We start from the raw sequence: 14,032 nt of genomic DNA on the forward strand, positions 1-14,032 counted from the left end.
AAAACTTCTGCAGTTATTCATAGATGATCAGTCAGTGAATGGGCATTCAGGAAGTCAGGGGCACTTCGACTGCTGCCACACATGTGCAGCGAGCATCTGCCATGTGCCAGACATTGTACCGGCACTAGGGGACAAGGGGGTGAGGAGTGTAGCATGTTCCCTGCAGAGCTGGCCACTTACTGTGTGACCTTGGCCAAGTTACTTGAACATTCTGAACCATAGTCGCCCCGTCTGAAAAGTAGATATAATGATACCTCCTTGAAATCGCTATTCTTGTCAGGAACACAAGAGACAATATGCGTAAAAGGGTCTAGCACCATGGCCAGGACGCAAGAGCCCAGGAAAAGGATGCTAGTTCCATGCCCACGTCTCCCTTCCCCGCTCCCTCACACTTCAAGGAGCCCCTGAGACATACTTGGGTAATTCTGACTTCTAGGCAGACGGGGTGAAGTGCTCTGAGCAAGAAACTGACCAAGGGTATTTAATTCTATGCCTAGGGATACTCACAAAGGAGGTATGTTTGTCTCAATGTTACAGATGCAAAAACTAAAATTCAGAAAGAATAAGTAACTTGTCCAAGATAATACAGTTTTGAAGTTTTAGAAACCTCCTAGTTCTTGTTTTGTTTGTTTTATGGTCGAGAGAGATGGACTCCAACTGAGGAAATCCAGGAAGTCTGCTCGGAGGAGATAGCAATTTCAAGAGTCTGTCTTCGCAGTGTGAATATCTGTTTTCTCTAATACCAAACTTGGCATCCCCCTAGGAGGCTGCATCCTGGATTCCACAACCCAGAGCTCTGCCACTTTCTTTCCGGCTTTGGCTTTTGCCACAGCGGGCATCAGCAAAGAGTCCCCTCCTCTGAACACAAGGCAAACATTCAGAATCACCAGGATCTCCACCCAACGCCATGCCTGCCCCTCCCCCAATGGCCCCACATCTAAAGAGATTTGAGAAAGAAACACTCTGCTCTAAAACCCTTTGAGAACTGCCTCCCACTGGTTGGTCATGTCAGACCTACTTTTTGTCATTTGGTGACAAGGTTTAAAAAGGAGTGGGGGGAGGAATCCAGCAAATATTAAGACTTCATCCTCAGGATGGATGACCCACCACGCTTCCATCTAAAATATGTGCATTCTGGTTATTTAGAATTACCTGTTTGTTTGGGAAGGATTTCTTCTCTTCCTTCCTCGTCTCCTAGCCGTCTCTACGGTGAAAAGGACGAAGCTGGGCGTGTAAGATTTTTTTTTTTCCCTCGGCTGTGTTTATCCACCCAAGAAAGTATTTTAAGTACTTTGTTTCCATTATGCTATTCTGAGCCCATTACTCGGTGGGGTGATTAAAGATTGCTTTTGGCAAGAGAAGAGAAGACCAAGTGTTTGTTACTTCCACGACTGTTAGCCTTTCCCAGGCAGTCTTCAAAGGGAAAAACGTAAACACATGGCATACAAAATACATATTGGCTTCATGAGGGGAGCCCTGGAGAATGTCTGGTCCTTCACGTTTGCCTGGAATCTGAATAGCTGGGACAGGAGGCATGAAAAGCGCCCTTTCTAGGGCATCTTGGAAGCTACTGACCTCTGGGGTCCTTCTGTCTTCCTCTTTGCCTGCGTGTTCCTTGAGCTTTTTCCCTTGGCTGGGGTCTTGTTGGGAACTTCCCTACCCTTCCACCGGTGTTTCAATCCAGCCATGGACAAGACATGTGGGCTCTCCGCTTTCATGGGGCTTAGTCTTCCAGCGTGGTCCGGACGTTATCCAAAGAACCTCTCAGGTAAGTTTCCAAGCGGTGATAAGTTTCGCGATGGAGAGGTACAGGGCGTATCCTGGGCACTCGAGTAGGAATCTGAGTTTCTCTTGGGGTCAGGGAGGACTTCCTTGCATGTGCAAATCTGAAAGATAAGCAGAAGCTGGGGAGGAAGAAGTCTTCCAAGCAAAGGCAGTGAGGCACGGTTTATTCAAAGGGAAAGAAGGTGGGGCGGCTGGAAGCCAGGGAACAAGTAGCTAGAAATGTAACAGGAGGTCGGGGAGGCTGGGGGAGCCCTCCCCAATAAGCAGATAGTGGGTGCTAAATACAAGTTAGTGAAAATAGGAGTGAAAGGAGGAAGCATCGTTTACAATAGTCTCTGCTTGCTTTTTGTTTTTTTAAGATTGGCACCTGAGCTAACAACTGTTGCCAATCTTCTTTCTTTTTTTTTCTGCTTTTTCTCCCCAAATCCCCCCGGTACATAGTTGTGTATTTTTAGTTGTGGGTCCCTCTAGTTGTGGCATGTGGGATGCCGCCTCAGCACGGCCTGATGAGCGGTGCCATGTCCACACCCAGGATTCGAACCAACGAAACCCTGGGCCACCGAAGCAGAGTGTGCAAACTTAACCACTCGGCCACGGGGCCAGCCCCTCTGCTTTCTTAACAGCTGAGTGGTCCTTGGGCAAGAAATTTCACTGCTATAAGCCTCCATTCCCTCATCTGTCAAATGGGTATCATCAGTTCTACCTCCCAGGGTCTGCGGTACCCAGGTGGAACTCAATAAATGTTAGCTTCCTTGTTCCTTTCCAATTATCTTTAATGAGTTCGACTTTCCTCGTTTCACTTAGCATCTTGGGAGACTTGAATGAAGTGGAAAAACCCCATCACCATCTCAGATCGATCCCTCATTTGAATGAATGCCCAAGACTTGACAGTCCCCTGGTGACAGTCCTCCTGGCCAGGGGACCTCACTGCTTGCAAGGTTGTGGTAGTCACTCATCCTCCATCCCTCCCTTCAGATGGTCTCTTTGAAGCCAGCAACTGATCTCTCCGCAGGATCTTGGGGACATTAGCATCCGCCTGGCCTATCTCCCAGACTATTGTGACAAGCAGATGAGATAAAGCATGGGTGAGGTCTTCAGAGGCTCCATAAAGCCCAGGCTGGGGGAGGAGGAGACACTGCCTTGATCTAAATAGGGTTACAAGTTGCACAAATGCATTTTCCCTGAACTCGCTCCTTTAAGTTGAGGGCCTCTCAGATTCAAAATGGCACCTGCAAGTTCGGACATGTCCAGAGCGCTTAATACGTCTGGGAATCTCTCTCTTCTGGAGCCAAGTGGGCAGCTTCAGAAACTCCAACTGCTCAGGCGGAGGGAAAGCACTGGCGGGGCAGCCCATGTGCGTCCTCTGCTCCGAGACCTCTTGAGTGCTGGCGCCACGCTCTCTCCTTTCAGACACCCCTCTCCATTTCATCGTCCCCGCAACCTGGGGGACAGGGATTGGCCCTGGGGTTCCCATTTTTACAGATTTGATCCACAGGGAAGTTCAGCAACTTGCCCACAGCCTCGGTTATGAAATGCAAGAACAGAACTCCTGATTCTGAACACTCACTGTTCTTTACTCTTCAATGGTGTCCTGATGGCTATTTAGGACTCTCCTCCCTCCACCCCCCGGATGCAATTACCTGGGACCCAGGGAATCACTCTAGGACTGGTCAGGTCAATGGGGGCCTCCAAGTGGGGGTCTCTGCTTTGATGGCTGAATTTGGGTTTCTGGAGACTCCCAGGCTCCTGGCAGTTAACCGACACCTTCTGTCTAGTCCTTCCATAACTGGTCTTCTTCCAATCTCGATTCTTCTGTGAAGCTCACTATAGTTCTAGAAAGTATGATCACCATCATAATCACCACAATTGGCTCTATTTATTAAGCACTTGCTAAGTGCTAGGCATTGAGCCAAGAGTTATGCATTTATTTCTTCCTGTGATGAATTTAAGAATTTTACAAAATGGCTATTGTATCATCATGGCCATTTCACAGACGAGAAAACTAAGGCTCAGAGAGGGGAAAATCTTCACCCAAAGACGCAAGCTAGTAAATGGCAGAGCCAAATCTGAAATTCACTCTGGCTGACCCCAGGCTTTCAGCCCCCACACATTGCCTGCTTTTCTGCCTCCACACTTTGACAAAGGTCTCTGCTCAAAAAGACTGTACCAAAATCCAGTAAAATCCCACCCAGCCAAACCCTGAGGCCCAATCCAGGCTTGCAGGTCCCCCTCCATCTCTGTCCCCAGGCCTCAGTTTCCCCACCTGTGGAATAGGGAACTGGACTAGATGAGCCCGTAGGTCCAGCTCAAGTCTGGACAACTAGAACTCCATACAGGAGCAGCAGCCCCCTTGTCTCCAACCCCATCCCAGTCCTGCATCCTCCTCAGAACATTTCTCTCTTCGTAGGGAAGACGGGTGAAGACTTCTACAAATTCACCCTGTTTCTCTTGCTGACTTCCAAGAGTGAGGGGAGAAGGTCTGAAGTCACAGCTGGGCTCCTTTTGGCCCCACCGCACACACCCTGGGCTCCCTCTCGGGCTCTTCCCATTCTGGGAGCCTACCTTGGCTTTTTCCTGCCTGAAATTTTCCCTCATTTGACTGGCATGAGAGTCCAGACACTGAGGTTGCAATCGGAGTCATAATCTCCAGGAAGTCGGCGCCATCTTGACTGTGAGCCTTGAAAAGATGTAGATCCAAGTCTTTAGAGCCAGAGCGAGCTGGGTTCAAATCCCAGTACTGCCACAAACTAGCTGCATTTTCCTTGTCCCTGTGACAGACAGTTATGGATTCAGCACTCATAAAGATCCTACTGTGTGTCTGGATCTGTGCTACAGGGCACAGTGTTGAACAGAGAAACAAGGTCTCCGCCATCTTGGAGCTTTCTAGTTGGAAGAGTAGAGCACGCAGGAGAGGTAGGCAGTGAGCAAATACGCATAAGATTTTCAGAGGTAAATAACACAAGGCAAAAATATGGGAAATAGTGGGGGACCAGCTTTTGATGGGCTGATCAGCAAAGGTCTGTGTAAGGAGAGGATAGTTGAGGGGAGTCTTGATCGTGGAGAGCACCATATGAAGGGCTAGAGAAAGCATCCAGGCAGAGGGAACAAAGGTGCTTGCTGGGCTTCAAGGTCAGAAGAAAGGTCAGTGTGGCTGAAAGGAGTGAACTAGGGGCATGCAGGAGCCAGATCACAGAGGACTTTGGAGGTCATAGTACAGAGTTTGGATTTTATTTTAGAGCCATGGGAAGCCACTGGAGAACGGTAAAAGAAACCGGTTTCACTTTTTCACAAAAGCACACTTTGAAGAAACTCTCCAATTCTTCCCAAGTGGCTGTACCATTTTGCATTCCCTCCAGCAGAGTATGGGTGTTCCAGTTGCTCCTCATCTTTGCCAACACTTGAAATGGTCAGTCTTTTTTCATTTTTGCCATTGTGTTGGGTGTGTAGTGCTGTCTCATTATGGTCTTTTTATTTTCCTGATGAATGGTGTTGAGTACCTTTTTATGTGCTTCTTGACTATTCCCACAGCTGCTTCTGGGAAGTGTCTGTTAAAATCTTCTGCCCATTTTTAAATTGAGTCATTTGTCTTCTTATTAGTGAGTTAGAGGACTTTTTTTAAGATTCTGGATACATGTCGTTTGTCAGATAAATGATTTACAGATACGTTCTCCCAGACTTTGGCTTTTCTTTTCATTTTCTTAACAAGGTCCTTCAAAGACCAGAAGTTTTAAATCTTGATAAAGTCCGATTTGTCATTTATTTTTATTCTACGCTTTATGCTTTTTGTGTCCTAACTAAGAAATCGTTGCCTACTCCAAGGTCACAAAGGTTTTCTGGTATGTTTTCTTCTAGAAGTTATACAGTTTTAAGTTTAGGTTTACCTTTATGTCATTTATATTAAAACGTTAGACATGCACTTACCATATATCTCAGCAACTCCGCTCTTAGATATCTGCCCAAGAAAAAAGGCGCATGTCCACAAAAACACTTACACTTGAATGTTCGTATCAGCATTATTCACAATAGACAAAAACTGGAAAAACCCAATGTCCATCTATAGGCGAATGGATATACTGCCATACTCCCATATAATAGAATGTTACTGGCCAAGAAAAAGGAACCACTGATCCATGCAACAATGAGGATAGCTCTCAAGACTACAACGCTGAGCAAAAGAAGCCAGACACAAAAGAGTTCGCACTGGATGCTTCCATTAATATGAAACTCTAGAAACGATCAAGCTCACCTATAGTGACAGAAAGTGGTCACTGGGGACAGAAAGGGACAGATCAGTGGTCCCTGGGGCCAGAGTGTACAGGTGGAGATACACAGGTGACTGGGAAGGGGCAGAAGGGAACTTTGGGGGTGAAGAAGAATGTTGTATATCTTGATTGTGTTGCTGGTTACAAGGATGCAGACATTTGTCAAAACTCATTGAACTGCATACTTGAAATGGGTGCATTTTATTTTGTGTAAATCACACCTCAAGAAAGTAGACTTTTGAAAAAAAAAAAAAAAGGAGCAAAACAGATGCTGATGCAGAATGGGCCCAGGGTGGGGACAGGGAGGAGAGTGAGGCCACCAGGAGTCATCCAGGTGGGAGATGCAGGTGACTTGGTCCAGGGTGGTCCCCGAAGCAGGCAGTAGTTTTTGCTGTTGTGGTTATTACCATGTTGTTGTTGCTTTTCCGCCTTGTCCTCGTCTGGGCCAGGGGCGGGCTCTCTTCTGTAGATGAATGGACCACTTTGCCCTCCCCGAGGCCTGCCCTCTTCTCTGCTGAGTCATCCCTCAAGGTTACCGTGGGGAACAAAGCTTTGACTTCCCACTGACATCCAGACAGCTGAGGCACACACTCAGGAAACCGCATCACTGGCCAAGGAAACTCTGAGAGCACCTGTGAGCCGCCCCCAGCCTCCCAGGCCCCTCCCCTCCTTTCCAAACCTCCTGGAGCTCGTTCCAGGGCACTGAGACCCGTCTCTAAGGGAGCTGCATTAGTTTCCTGGGACCGCCCTAACAGAGTACCACGGACTGGGGGGCTGGAAACAACAGAAATTGATTCTCTCACAGTCCCGGAGACCAGAAGTCTGAAATCAAGGTGTCAGCAGGGTCGCCTTATAAGGACACCAGTCATCGGATTAGGGCTCACCCTAATCCAGTATCATCTTCCCTTAACTCGGTTATGTCTGCAAAGACCCTACTTCCAAATAGGGTCACATTCACGGGTATCCTGGTTAGGACTTGAACATATCTTTTTGAGGGACACAATTCAACCCAGTACAGAGACCTTATTTTCCTGTGACATCAGATAACTCAGTTCAAAAGGAAACTCCCTCAGGGCAGGGCAGCTGGTTGGAGAAGAGAGGAAAGAACCGTGGACTGGGAATCGTGCAGATACTGGGTTCAGATCTCGGGTCGGCCACTAACTTGCTGTGTGATGCTGGTCAGTCCGTGACTTCATTTTGGGACTCAGTTTCACCATTTTTAAAATGGATCTGTTGATCCCTGGCTGCATCGTGGGGCTCTTGGGAAGTAATGGATATGGCAGCATTTATGGGGCACCTACAGTATACCGGGACCCATGCTAAGCACTGCACACATTTCATCCCATTCGAACCTCGCAATGGCTGTAGGGGAAACCGACGTCACACAAACGAGGAAACTGAGGCTCAGGGAACTAAGTAACTTGAGTTTCCCCCGTCCACTCAACCCCTGAACATCTGTCAATGGTCTGCCTCCCTCTGCTCCACTGGCATCAATTCTGACTTGGATTCTAAAAATGGCCTCTGGTCTTACATCCACCCCAAATCTATCTCTGAAGCCAGAAAGACATTTTTTTTGCTAATGAAACTCCCTTGCATAAAATTCCTCAGTGGCTCCCTATGACCCTCGGAATAAGGCCTAAGTTCCCCAAAGAGGCTAACCAGACCCTGGATGATCTGAGCCCAGCCAAACTCCATCCACATCTCTCTCTGCTCCCTTCCCAGGATAACACCTACTCATTCTTCAGAATCCAGCTTAGATGCCCCTTCCTCCAGGAAGTCTTCTTTGCCTGTCCCTCAGGTGGGAGGCAGGTTGTCCTACTCAGTACTCCAAGAACACGCTTCCTAACTGTCATGATGGTGCTCAGCACAGTGCATCCTGTTGCCCATTAACTTGTCCATCTGCTCCAGATGGCAGGGGATATACAAGGGGGCTAGCACATGGTGGTTCATATTCCTCAAATGTCATGGGCCACACAACCTCCAGTGCACAGAGGAAAGCCAGGATTAGAAGCCACTACTGGCTGACTCCAGGGACTGTGTTTTGTCTACTATCCCACATGGGGGTCAGCGGAAGCACAAGAATCTATCCGGACCAACAGGCCCCAGAGAGGCTAGGCCCAAGTGTGCAGGGGCCTGGTATGGCAAACATGCCTCCACTTTCCCCTCCCACATCCAGGGCAGACATTATTAATGGATCACAGCACTCCTTCTCACTGATCCCAGGCTCAGCACAGGGCCCCAGCCAGTCCCTACCAGTTGATCCAAACCACCACCTGACAATGAAGTCTATTTGCCCATGTGATGTGCTATCCAGCATCCCTATTTGGCAGGCAAGGAAAATGAGGCTCAGAGAGAGCACTGGCTTTCCCGAGACCACAGGGAAGTTCACGTGGGCGCACGGACAGGGTCTCTCCTCTCCCAGTTCAGTGCTGTTCTCCTGACCTCTGGAGCTCAACTCCTCATGCTGTGTGGTCCACCTACCCTGGGGACATCTAGAGAAAGATGCATTCTTGTGAAACTGGGGCCAGGTGACTCAAGGAAGTTTCCGAGAACAAGAACAGGATGGCCCCGGGGACCGACTTTTCTTTTTAAAAGTTGTCCAGAGGCAACTCCAGCCTCTGTCTCTTTCCCGTGAGTCTAACCAGCCACCTGCTTGCCACGTGCTCACTGCCGCCAAGGAAATGCAGCACCTGAGTATGTGGACTGCAGACCATCTGGGATGAGCAGAATTTCCAGACCAAAAAATGGAAGGCTTTCCTGGATACACCCTGAAGCACAGTGGCCCACTTTCTCCCTTTTTTAAAAACAAATCTTTTTTTTTTTTTTAAAGATTGGCACCTGAGCTAACATCTGTTGACAGTCTGCTTTTTTTCTTTCTTCTTCTCCCCAAAGCCCCCCAGTACATAGTTGTATATTCTAGTTGTAGGTTCTTCTAGTTGTGGCATGTGGGACGCTGCCTCAGCATGGCCTGATGAGCGGTGCCATGTCTGTGCCCAGGATCTGAACCAGCGAATCCCGGGCCACCTGGAGCAGAGCGCACGAACTTAACCACTCGGCCACTCACTGGGCCGGCCCCCAAAATAAATCATTTATTGTGGAATAATTTTAGATTGACAGAAAAGTTGCAAAGACGATATAAGAATCCCCATACACACTTGGTTCAGTTCCCCCTTCTGCCATCAGCTTGCGTTGCCATGGGACATTGCTCAAAACTAAGAAACCAACCTTGGTACATTATTATTAACTCAACTCCAGATTTCATTCTGATTTCACCCATTTTTCTGTTCCAGGATCCAGCCGAGGGCGCCATGTTGCCCTGAGCACTTTCTGTTTTTGGTAAATTCCTTCCCCGGCTTTCTCCCTTTTTCTTGGCGGCTCATGTCCCCTCACACTCAGAAACGGATGTTGTCTCGTTGTTTTCTCGGCTCTGATTCATTTTACAGATTACAGTTTGGGGAAGCTTCACCTGATGATTTCTAATATTGTAAACGACTCTTCTCGGCCACATTCATTTTTCTTCTTTCTGTTTTAAAGCCTAGTTCACATCATCAAAATGGCCCCTGGCACTTCCTGGAGAACTTGGCAGAGCATTTTACTGTATTTCTAAAAAAAAAAATGTTCTGCTTTTTTTTTTTTCCCAGCACCCCGCCGCCCCCCTCCAAGTTCGTTTGTTCTTTTTATGACTAAAGATATTTATCTCCTGCCTGCTTTAGAAGTTTATGGGCCCCTTTGCCTTTGAATTCCAGGCCAAGGTCAGTAGCCTCTGGGTTGTGATGTCACAGTGCGTTGCCTTGGTTACTGCTGTGACGTCATCAGACAAACGGCGGTGGGGTGGGGGGCCTGGCGAGGAGAAGGTCTTTGAAACAGACTCCCTCTTTCATCTGCTGTTTGTGAGGAAACGGCTGCTGCTTTTGGAAGGAGTTTTGAGAAACTGAGAGACGCTAAAGGGAAGAGTTAATAAGAGGATTTACTACCCCCCGGGAAATGCCACAGACCCCCTAAACGTCGGGGCACAATCAAAGACTGCAGACTTGTGGAGGGGAGAAACCTAAAGGAGCAAATGCATTCCGAGAAACCAGAACCCTGTATTTGTACAAAGACCATCCGTAAGCCACAAGAAGAAACACACACACACACACACACACACACACACACACACACACTCTCCCACGCATGCGCACGCACACGCGCGCGCACACATACAAATGGACCCTGTCGCCCATATTGCCTCTAGATGGAATGTATTTCATGAGGTGTCTCCTGCTCTTTAATCTAATCTAATCTGTCTCTCCCCCAGCATAAAAGCTCAAGAGAGGAATTACAAGCCAGGAATGCTTGGTTTCAAAGGCTTTTTAATAAAAAGAGAAAAGAAAAAGAACAAAAGCTGAGTGAAAGCTCAGCGGACAGTTTCATGCCATTAAAACAGCATCTTGAAAAATGTTCATCTTTTTTTTCTGTTAGGGTCAGGGGAAGGGAGAAAAATGTGTTTTTATTGTGAACATGTGTCAAGAAAACTCAGTCACATAAACTCGGTACCCACAATAAGTGTGTTTGTGTAGTAGTTAACATGAGATCAGAGACGTGAGTTTTGCCAAAAGGCCATTGTCAGCATGGGACAGATTATGTGGGTCAAGAATCCGGTTTTCCAAACGCCGCGTACGTTGTGCTCGTTGTAATTAAGCGCTCTGTCATCTAACGACAAAGCGAGCAAGAATGACTCCCAGACGGGATTATACCTAAAACACAGTTTCCAAATGTTTCTTCTTGGCAAATCTTTTAAGGAAACTCTATGCAGAAAGAATGTCAAGACATCTGTAATTAGATCTTAGAGAAAAGGGTGGAAGATTGGGGGCCAGTTTTTATTTTGTCTCTCCAAGAGACCCCCACCCCCCGTCCTCCTGTGTCCTGGTGTCAGGGGGCTTATCCATCACGAGTCCTTGGTTCATCCATCTTTCATTCACCTTCGGCGAGGGTCTCCAGGAACGCTTGCGATGCCAAGTCCCCCTCAGAAAGTTTATTGCAGCAGCTGTGAAGGCAGAAACAGCAACATCCAAACGGTCTTGGGCCGGGCCCACGCTTCGGATTGAGTGACATTCCATTTCCGGGGGTTTCTGCCTTGTTACGGGCCTGGAGGTCTTATGAAGAAAGCACGATGAAGTGCAATTTGCCGGCCCCAGCGCTGCATTTCAGAAGATATTTGTATTACAAGGAAAACTGAAGCAAGAAACGGGGGTGAAAAGGGGCCCCTCCAAACCCAGTCATTTAAAATCTTTGGAGTGGCCGCAGGGAGGCGCGTGAGAAGCAGGGCGCGTCTCCCCATCTTGATCTGATGCTGAACGTCAAGTTTGTGTCTGTCTGCAGTTTTCCATGTTGAAATGGGTCTGCTTGTGTTGGAACATGCTGCCACAGGCCTGTGGGTCTTTTGCGTGTGTTTGCAAGCATGTGATGTCTCTCTGTGCATGCGACGGGGGGGTGCCATCTCTGAGATCATTGCTGTGTGATTTTCAGAGGCTCCAAGGTGCTTGCCACACGCGCCGGGGCATTTAGAACTTTATGGATGTGCACGAAAGAGCGACTGAGAAATGTACTCTGTTCATTGTACATTGCACTCTCTCTCCCAACCCACAGGCTATCTGCAAACCCCTCAGCTCTGTATCACCCGAATACGATCTTAGGGTGTTCGCAAAGCAAAGCACGCCGTAAATCTCAAGACTGGCTGGAACCTGGAGACTTTAAAATGAAGGAAAGAAATGGGACGGGAGATGGCTAAGAGGGGCATTTTGATGAAGAGCCCGCTGCTCCTAACGAAGCACTTCTCCATGACTCCAACTTAGAAGCAATTTTCTCTTGGCACTAGGTGGGACCAATCCCAGCATTTGGGGTTTTCTCCTCTCACCCGACCCCCTCCCCTTCCCCATGCTAACAGTCAAGAACAGATGTGGCCCACTTTATAAATGCTGACCAGCTGGGGAGGCTGCAGCCAGCATCCACACAGCTTTTCCCAAATGCTGATGCCTAAGGAGGCCTCTGGGAGGGAGATTGGGGTCTCTCAGACACATCTCTTGGCCTCCTTACTTCTAGAACCTTCCTTGGGTTTCCCTAAAAAAGAGGTGTTAAAGAAAATATGGAATGCTTATATTGTATTTTGCTTTGGGCATCCACGTGGCTGTACTGCTGTTCATAAAGACCAGAAATGCCAGAAGAATAATAATCTAGGGTCCTCTGGATGGAGATGGGCTGGTGTGCGTGACAAGGGTTCAGGAAAGAGGTGTAAGGCCAGCCTTTCCTCTAAATGAGTGAAAAGACACCAGCTCTGACCATTGCCCATGTAGATTATTTCCCCCTCCTCCAGAAGATGAAAAGGACCATTTGTTTTCAGAAATCTCAACCTGACGTATTGGTCCATTTCACACGTCAGTTTGCAGTTTGCTCCCCTCCAAGGGGCCGCTGGGAGAATCCACAAGGCAGGAAATTCAATTCAACACAAGCCCGGTGACATCTCTGTTTGGGGTGCGTGTGCATGTGTGTGTGTGTGTATGTGTGTTTGTATAGAGGCTGATGACGTGTTCTCAGTCAGACCCGTGCTTAGTAGACTTATTGTTCCTGTAGCTTTAGAAACAGCGGGAAGGATTCTAGAGAATCGTTTAAATAAAGCTGCTCATAAACCGTCCTCCACGGGGTTTGGAAAGCAGAAGAAACCTGTGCCATTTGGATTTTTTTTTAAGACAGCCTTCTCCTGTTCTCCAAATGGGTTCATTTAATATATGTTTCTCCCTCAACACACACACTTACAGCTTTTGATTCAGGTGTAAAATACACAGAGAAAAGCACATATATCATAAGTGTACTCAGCATCTAGAAAAAAAAAAGACGTCTCTGGAAGTCCCTGTGGTGGTCTCCCCTCCCAACAAAGGGCACCACTATCCTGCTTCACTCTGCCTCTTTTTGTGCTTTGTATAAATGGTGCTACACGGCATCACACTTTAGTATCTGGCTTCTTTTATTCAAAATTAAGTGTGTGAGATTCACCCATGTCGTTCTGTGTATTTGTAGATCAATGATTTTCAACAGGGAGTAATTTTACCTCCTGTCGGGTGACGTCTGGAGACGTCTTTGGTTGTTACAACTGGGGTGCATCTAGTGGGTCCGGGCCAGGGATGCTGCTTAACACCCTATCACACACAGGACAGCCCCCCATGACCGAGAATCATCTGGCCCAGAACCTCAGAGATGCCGAGGTTGAAAAGTCCGGATCAATCCCTCCTGGTTGCTCTTTGATTCTCCTGCAGCGCCGTTTTTAAAGCTTCCTGGCTACTCACGCAGGCACGGCGGAGTTAGCCTAAACTAAACTTCAAGTTCAAAGGCTCGGCTCAGGGGCAAGTTTACTGACCTCTCGTTTCATCGCTAAGGTGGGGGCAGGGAGGGTAGGGAAGGGAGTGGAAGTGGCGAGGAGGAAGACGGAAAGAAGGGTCGTCCCTAATGGTTTCTTAATCTCGTCTGGTGACAAATTCCACCTTAGAAGGTCTGAGCAAGCCACCCATGCTGCTTTGGCAAGCAGGGGAAGGAAATGACAGAGAAATTCTTAGGAACACAGGCACACTGAGGCACGCAGACATAAACAGATGACCCCACGAGTCCAAACACGCACCTCCCACGGCCCTGAGTACACACACACACACGCATACACACACACGCACACACGCTCACTAGCTACCAGGCCACACTTGGACAGAGGACAAAACAGAGGCCAGCATTGTTCTTAAAGGGACCCCTTCCAAGTCCAGCCACTTACAGACATAGTTAGGACTTATTGTGGGGACCACGTCACAATACGTACAAATATTGAATCATTGTGTTGTATACCTGAAACTAACATGTTACATGTCAATTATACCTCAATTAAAAGTTTTTAAATTTTTTTTTAAATTAAAAAAAGTAAATAGTTAAGATGACTATGTGGACAGAAACCCAGCCAGGGCAGGGAC

The 14,032-nt window shown here is 47.8% G+C and overlaps 2 long non-coding RNA genes across 2 annotated transcripts in view; one reads left to right on the forward strand and one right to left on the reverse strand.

Annotated features, from left to right (window-relative positions):
• LOC111774641 (uncharacterized) overlaps positions 1 to 1,475 on the reverse strand; it is a 187,033-nt gene extending 185,558 nt beyond the window's left edge. Inside the window, exon 1 of the long non-coding RNA XR_011441357.1 lies at positions 1,153 to 1,475. This is a non-coding gene — a long non-coding RNA (uncharacterized lncRNA). The remainder of the gene's footprint in view (positions 1 to 1,152) is intronic.
• Positions 1,469 to 13,033, forward strand: LOC138925342 (uncharacterized). The gene is made up of 2 exons (XR_011441362.1): positions 1,469 to 1,768; positions 11,676 to 13,033. It is a non-coding gene; the product is annotated as an uncharacterized lncRNA (long non-coding RNA).
• The last annotated feature ends 999 nt before the right edge of the window (positions 13,034 to 14,032 follow it).

The sequence above is a fragment of the Equus caballus genome, chromosome 8 (genome assembly GCF_041296265.1).
Source record: "Equus caballus isolate H_3958 breed thoroughbred chromosome 8, TB-T2T, whole genome shotgun sequence".
Lineage (NCBI taxonomy): Eukaryota > Metazoa > Chordata > Mammalia > Perissodactyla > Equidae > Equus > Equus caballus.